Below are 7,797 nucleotides of genomic sequence, written 5' to 3'. Positions count from 1 at the left end.
ACTGGCAGCAGCAAGTGGTGGCATGGGCTAGTCATGTGAAGTACAAACCCACCTAAGCCCCATGGGTATATACGTGAAGCGACTAGCCCCTCTCCCTGCTACACTATTATTTTTAGCATACTAGCTCAATGAGAGTTGGGAATCACACTCTTAGCTCCACGTGTAGACATGCCCTTCAATTGTTATTAATAAATGATTAAAACTAAGAATTACCACTCTGTAGTGTTATCACTTTTGAGACCCAGAAGTGAGAGGCCATAAACAAAGAGCCATGCCTTAAGCAGTATCTAGAACCACCTTGAGCAAGAAATCCCTCTTTTTATTAAACTCTCTTTACAACACATCCTGGTCCTGTCCAGTAACTGTGGAGGACCAGGAACTTTCTAACTACTCCACAAGCTCAAACTTGCATTCCCCCATCACTGATGTTTCTTACTTCTTGGGCACTGGAAATGAGCTGGCTGCCTGAACTCTCTGAGGAAGCTCTCAACTGGTTTGGAATAGTATGAGTCCATTGCTGTCAAAGGAGCTCTGCCAGTTTGCACCAGCTAAGCAGCTGGCCCTGTGTTTCTAGTCACGATGGGGTTCCTACGCAATAGGAAATATTTAAATTTCACTTTCCTCCTCCTCCTCCTCCAGGAAACCCCCTCCCCATCCTATTTCATTTATTTGCTTTTTGGAGTATGAAAACTTTTCTATACATATTCTGGCTGCTCTAATGTAAGCTGTGGCCCAGACCAGTGCCCAGAGAACTCAAGTATGGGGAGAGGAGAAGGCAGCACAAACATGGCTTAAAACCAACCTTCCCCATTACATCGCACCCCCCACCTCCTGACTTGCACTAAGTGCTTCTTGCCTAGTCCTCAAGCCACACACCATTTTCATTAACATGTTTGAAGCCTATTAAAAATGAGGCTTCTGGTTCTTGACGTCATCCCCTTCATTCCTCTTGAAATCGTTCCCTAACGTGTATTCTCTAAAACTGGCAGAGGTTAAGTAAGTTCATTTGGAACCTGCACAGCTTCCTCCTGACCAGTAGATTTTCCTTGAGCCTATTTATTTTTATTTTAAATCATGCTTATTCGCTGCAACCAAGATAGTTTATACTCAGCCCAACATGTGTTTGCTGCTGCTAATGTCATTCCTCAGAACAGTTCATTTTCCTAAAACAAATACCAGTCAGAGCAGTGTATTTAACTGAAATGTCTCTCTTGTTTAACTCATGCCATTTCCAGCGGGCCCTCACCAAAACTCCATTGAAATCACTGCAAGTCTTTCAAGTGATTTCAATTGGCTTTGGATCAGCCCCAGGCTTCTGATTCAGTTAACACATATTGATGCCAACAGGTTAGTCTGTGTTATTTAAGAATATGCGCTAGGAATCTGCTAGTTTCTAATTCCCAGTGGAGCCAAACTTCAGTGTGTGATCCTGTGCATGACACTTGCCACCGCATTTGTAATTTTTGGGGCAAGGGGTGGAACAGTAGGAGCTCAGTGAAAACTACTAATGGTACTAATGCTGAGGTATGCTGAGGGTAAATCTTTAAAAAAATAATAAGGAACTGCTTGTTATCACCTCACTAAGTCAACTTTTGGACGATTTCAGCATCAATAGTTTGGGTTTTTTTCCATTCTTATTTGCCGACACATCTTCATCATATTGCTAACATGACCAGAGAGCAAAGCAAGTATCTGTGGTTACTTTGTGTATAATGAATGCAGAAGCCATGAGGTCTTGCAGAACTTAGTCAGCCTTGATGCCATAATGATTGGTCACCAGTAACACTCATGGGACCTGGCAGTGGTGGGAGTGTGCATTTCGCATGAATTCTTATTTCCTGAACTCACTGTAACATACTTACCTAACATGGTGCCTCATGACCTTTGCCAAAGGAGTTCAATAACACCATCACTTCTGCGGCAACACCCCCTAAATATTTTAGGCTGAGGTCCACATTCCTTCTTACCCCAGGTAAAAGTTCCACTGACTTTAATGGGAGGGTTGCCTGAGTCAGGATTGCAGTTCAGGTCCTTCTTGCTCTTAAATGTGTACACACACACACACACACACACACACCCCTTCACATTCTGCTTCATTGACAATTCACTATAAACAATAGTGTAATCATGAATATAAGCAGATTCTTAGGATAGGGGATTCTCTTGGGAGATTTTACCATCCTGTACCTCATCTCTTCCAGCTATAAGTGTAGCTGCCCATACAAAGTCAATAGTCTCCTAATTTTCTTTTAAATGGATTGCAGAATTTGTTGAAATAGACCACAGGGTGTTATGCAGAAGAAAAGTCCAGTTGCCTTTGGAAACAGATAAAGAAAAAAAATGCAGAAGCCAAATTGGAGCAAATGAAAAGATTTTATTAGAAATGCAGTAAAGATAAAAGTCTTTTTAAATCAGAGGCATAGATTTTTACTATCAGAAGTCATAATTTATTTTTTTTTGCACACAAGAACCTAAATCTGGAAACAGCTATCTTAACAAATAGGATACATATGAATGTGACACAAACAACCAAAATTAGATTATAAAGCTTAATTTCAGTTAAAATATCAGAGGACATTGCTTAATAAAGTGGATCGGCCAGCTTCTCGGCTGGTGTAGCTTTATTGATGCGGCACAGAGTTACAGCAGCTCAGAATCTGGCCTGGTGGAAGTTTGTTAAAATTCCTGACCTCCTGCTATTAGTAACACTTTAGGTAAATGAAATTGAATGAGTTAGTTTAAAAACAAATTCTTTTTTTTTTACCATGTATGTTGCTTTTTAAAAAAAAAAAACAAAAACAACCAACAACTAGACTTGGATAGTGAAAGTAGACCGGACAGTTTCACTCTCCAGTCTGTTTCAGTTGCTGGTTCTTTTTTGCTGGCCCAGTGCTCCTGCGTTTGGATTCACATCACTGAGGCGGGGGCACAGAATGTTTAAATTATTTTAAAATTATTTTCATTGCAGCGTTTTTTGAAACATTTCATTCGGGCCAGATCCTCAGCTAGAGCACATTGATGTTGCTCTATTGAAGTCAATGGAGCTAGACTAAGTCACATCAGCTGAGGATCTGGCCCTTACACTATCATTGGGCCATATACCCAAGAGGTGTTAAGCATATGCAACGCTCATTGAAAGGCTCATCGAGTTTTGTAACTCTTGCCCCCATTCAACCTCCCCCACCCCCAATTGTTTAACACAGTCTAAATCTGGGGCAAAAAGTACTTGGCAATGTCCTTTTAATATTGCCTTCTGTTGATTTTAACATAACGTGCCCGAAAACACCTGGAAACCCTTTCTATACCTATGTGTAACTCCAATTTAAGTCCATACGAGTTACATACACATCTTTATGGGCTGACGCTGGCCCTGTGTCAGAATCATGGCTATTTTTCAATGAGGATTTGCAGCACAGTGCAGAGCATCATCACTTACATGACTAGGAAGGAAGAGATGGAAACTCTCTTCCCCTCAAAGCTCCCAGTGAAATCTGTGGGAGCCATGCATATACATGCCAGGCAAAACTGGATCTCAGACTGACAGGGAGAGCTTACTACTGAGCCCATTCTAGTTGTATCCACCAGAAGCAGCTGGGTATAGGGAAAATATCCAGTATAGATTTCTTTTAGGTACAGTTTTGGCAAAGGAAAAATCCCATTTTATATCCCTACTCTATTAACTTTGGAACTTTTCAGAGAAGATTCTCTTTGCACAACTGAATGAAGCTCGATTGAAAACTGGCTTGCTAAAATATTCCATTTCTAATATAACCAGGGCCCTCAATGCCGCTGAGCTTTCGCTTAATCCATGTCATTCTCCATACATCCAGTAACTTGAGGTCAGCACGGTGCCTGTCATTCATAATAGATCTGACTGAAGGATGTGTGTGTTCAAGTCATCTTCTGCAGATTATTCCCCCAGCTCACTTTCTGTTCCCATTTGTCTGCACATTAGCAACCCAACCTTCTAACATTTATGCAATGTGCTAACCCGGAGACAGTGGCAGGAATATCGGAGAGCAAATGAGCATTAACTCCTGTCAGCTAAGAATCCGGTTTTTGAAGTAGACGCTAATTTGTGAGTTTTGATGTATCTCAGCTCATGCTCTATCTGCAGTCAGTCACTTTAAGCACACTTTAATAGCTGTGCTCAAATGTAGACAGCTTCATGGAATATGGAAGCATTATGTTAACACATGAAATATGCATTATACATATCTCCTTTTTAAAAAAAAAACCCAAAATACTTTAAATGAACCTTTTAACTGTTTCTTCAGACAAAGGCATAATATTACACACACCAATACCACCCCCCCATCAATACAAACCTTTGTTTATATTTGTATAGACTGAACTTTCAAACTACAGATTTGAATTGTACAAGTGGATAAACATTAGTGATCACTGGGAATTGTAGGGGGGAAAATTGTTATGGTAATAACTATAGACTTGACATAAGAAAGCGTCACAATTAATAATTCCAGATAACTATAGCACCTGTACCAAGCTAAGTTAAGCACATATTAGTAACAGATACAGCTTTATAAAAATCTCAGCAAAAGTTAGCTAAATATATAACCTGTTATAACCAGTCAGAGATCTTTGATTAGCACATGAGTTCTCTCATGATTTATGATACAGGAAGATGCCGGGCTAGATTCTTGAGTTCACCAGAGTTATGCTGATTTACCCTAATTGATGATGTGGTCCACTCATTCTATTTCTCTCTCTCTCTCTCTCTCTCTCTAGTATAATTATTATAGAAAGCCACAATGTACATACTGGTAATAGTGTTCTGTCTCCTTAAGGAGGTTTTTAAACTTCATGCTTAAATAGCACTTTACTGTTGTTCCTCAGTGTCTCCCTTGAATACCCCCCTACCCACACACTTTACTAATATCTAAAAACATTTTCCAGACATAAGCATGTGTGGGTGTGTGGAGGGAGTGTATGAAAATTTCAAGGGGACCTGACAACCCAGGCTTAAATATAGAATATATGCATAGCGGCTTCTAACACACAAACATAACGGTTTCTGATTTTAGAAGCCCCAAGGCAACATTATACAATTTAGCAGACACAGTAGGTGAAAAAGTTAGTCCTAGTACTTAGCTACAGTTTCCAGAGCTCTTGTGTAGCTCTCTGTTTTAGGCAAAGATCCAAGAAGCTGCCCTCACAGAGCTAGATGGAGCTGGCAAGGTTCAGATGGTGATCACATGAAGGCACAGTCGGAGAGTGGGCTTGTTTACAATGTCTATATGTTTTGGCTGCTGTGTTCCTCATCTGTCACGTAAAGCCAAATCATGGCAGTTCCCCTTCCTCTAAAGTCTAGTTTCATTTTAGTACTAGTGGAGGAGGATTGTGCAAATCTCAGCGTTTTATGACTTATAAGAAACAGTCACTGCCTGGGTTCATGGTCAGTTTTAGAATGTGACATTTTGCTAAGTATTATGCTACGTATCTCAGTTCCTTTTTTGTTATCCTTATTATAACTCCAATATTTGCATAATACAACATCAAAATACCTCAAACCCAGAGCAAAGCTGATGATTTTTTATATGTTGTGCATGCAACATCCCTGCTTACATGTGTTCCGGGGACTGCTTGCATGAGTAAGGGATTAAAGAACCAGGCGCCAGCCTTTGGGAAAAGTCCAACTGAATTTCATAGAGAATGAAGATCTTAAGCTTGGCAATAGAATGCAATGGAGAATTATACCCCACCACTATAGTTCTGTAAAATGGTCTGAAACAGAATATAGAAAGATCTGATTCTCCATGAATTTTCATGTAGGATAAGGGCCCATTAGCAGTATAAAGGGGCCATAAAGTGAGCACAGATGTAATTTATGCTCTCTTTAAGGCTCGTTTATACTACCAGAACAATGGAAAGTGGAGACAGTGTAAATGAGAATCAGGTCTAAGATTTGAGGGTAGACCATATAAACCTTTCTCAATTCCTGTGCAACCATATTGGTTTAATCACTATCCAGTTTTAGTCGGCTTTTCCCGAGGATTCATTTCCAGGACTGATTTTTTTCCCTTCACGCCTCTTTAATAGTTTGCAAGAGCTTTAGGTCCCAATCCTCCTCCCATTAAAGTCCAGCTGAATTTTTGCTTTCTATTTGCTTTCACTGGAGCAGGATCTGCCACTGGCTGAAGACGCTAGATAAAGAACTTTTTAGTTTTGCTCTATCAAAGTTCTCAGGATTTCATGTTTGGAACAAAATGCGTATTGTAAAACCAGGGCCAGGAGACAGCTGATTCAAAATAGCTCCTGTGGCTGTTTCCTGGTATGACCTCTATGTTCTGGATGTATGATTGATAGTTATAATTTGCTAGTTCAAAATACCTATTAAGCAGTAAATACTTTAATTATATACATGATCAATATGGTTTTTTTTCCCCTTTTAGAGCAAAGGGTTAAGCTGCAATGTACTGTTTAATATACTGAATTCTACCATGTAGTTTAAAAATATAGGTAGGCTGCTATTAGAATACACAGAGTTCTAGGGAACAGGCATTTTTTCCAATACATTCATTGTATTTTCTGTAGCCACCCTCAGATCTTTCACAGCAAACATGTGTTGGCCCTCCTCATTCTGATGGATTCATTGATGCTGAAGGGTGCCAACCTATTTAAATCATTGGATTGTGGCTGAAGCCCTCTGTGCAGCAGATCGCCTCCCGCCCCCTCACATGAGCGAGGAGGCACAGGGTACAGGACCTAACAGATTGCAGTCAAGAGAAAATGAAAACAAGGGATTGAGATGAAGGTCAAAGGATAAAAACTGACAGATCTGGAGAATGACCATTTAGTTATATTGGAAATATGGCACAGGCAGCAGATGATCAAACTTCTCGTCCTGCCCTTCCACTCAGCCTCGTATGGAGTGAGAGGGTTGGTCAATCGCCATGTCTATTCAGTCCTTGAGTGCTACAGATACAGAAGGGTGCTGGCTTTAGTGGTAGCAACCCTCACTCTTTGAGCTATCCCCTTTAACAGTTTAACAAAACCCTTTTCACAAAACTAAAATAATTCAGTTATTCTCACCCCTACTTCTTCTTCCCTGGCCAATAAAATCCCCTGGACGTTTGGTAAGACACCAGCCTGGATAAAGGCATTCTTTGAACAATGTGAGTAAAATGTTTGTATTTCCCACCAAAAATTGTAGGTAGCATTTTCAAAAGTGTCCAAATGAACAAGACTGAGATTCCTGAGTGCCTAAGTCCCTTTTGAAAATGGGGCTTCTTAGACACTTTGAAAAATGTTACCTCACAGCTAAAACAGAGCAGCCTTGAGAGTGAGCTGTCAGGACTGCTGTGGGGCCCCATCCTCTGGATCTCCAGGGGTCCCCCATTTCGAGGGGTGAACCCTGCCCTCTTTTCTGTCTCTGGACTGTACTGGAAAGGAGGAAAAGTTACTTCCCATATGTGTCTCCTTTTGGATGCTAAATATTCCATGGGGTCACATGCAATGGCTATTCAGATGTTAGGATCAAGCAACTCCCACTGACATCAATAAGATACTTTCCACTAACATCAAAGAGAGGTGGATCAGTCCCCAAATGGTGGTGGTAGGCCCCAAATCAATCCTTTTGATTGAATTCCACTGTACCTGGCTTCTTCCCAAGGTTGGCATTACCTCAGCTTTATTTGAAGACCATTTTGGAGTCAGATTTGCTGCTTAGAGTGCACCAGTTTACCTGCGCAGTTAATACTGATGCAAAATTGTCCCCACAAGTACTTGTGCCTGCAGGCTTGTGGGCACAAAAAGGGAGGCCAAATTGAGGCTGGT

Source organism: Chelonoidis abingdonii, chromosome 1, assembly GCF_003597395.2.
Source record: "Chelonoidis abingdonii isolate Lonesome George chromosome 1, CheloAbing_2.0, whole genome shotgun sequence".
NCBI lineage: Eukaryota > Metazoa > Chordata > Testudines > Testudinidae > Chelonoidis > Chelonoidis abingdonii.
The sequence above is the reverse complement of the archived record's forward strand: the minus strand, read 5'-3'. Positions refer to the sequence as shown.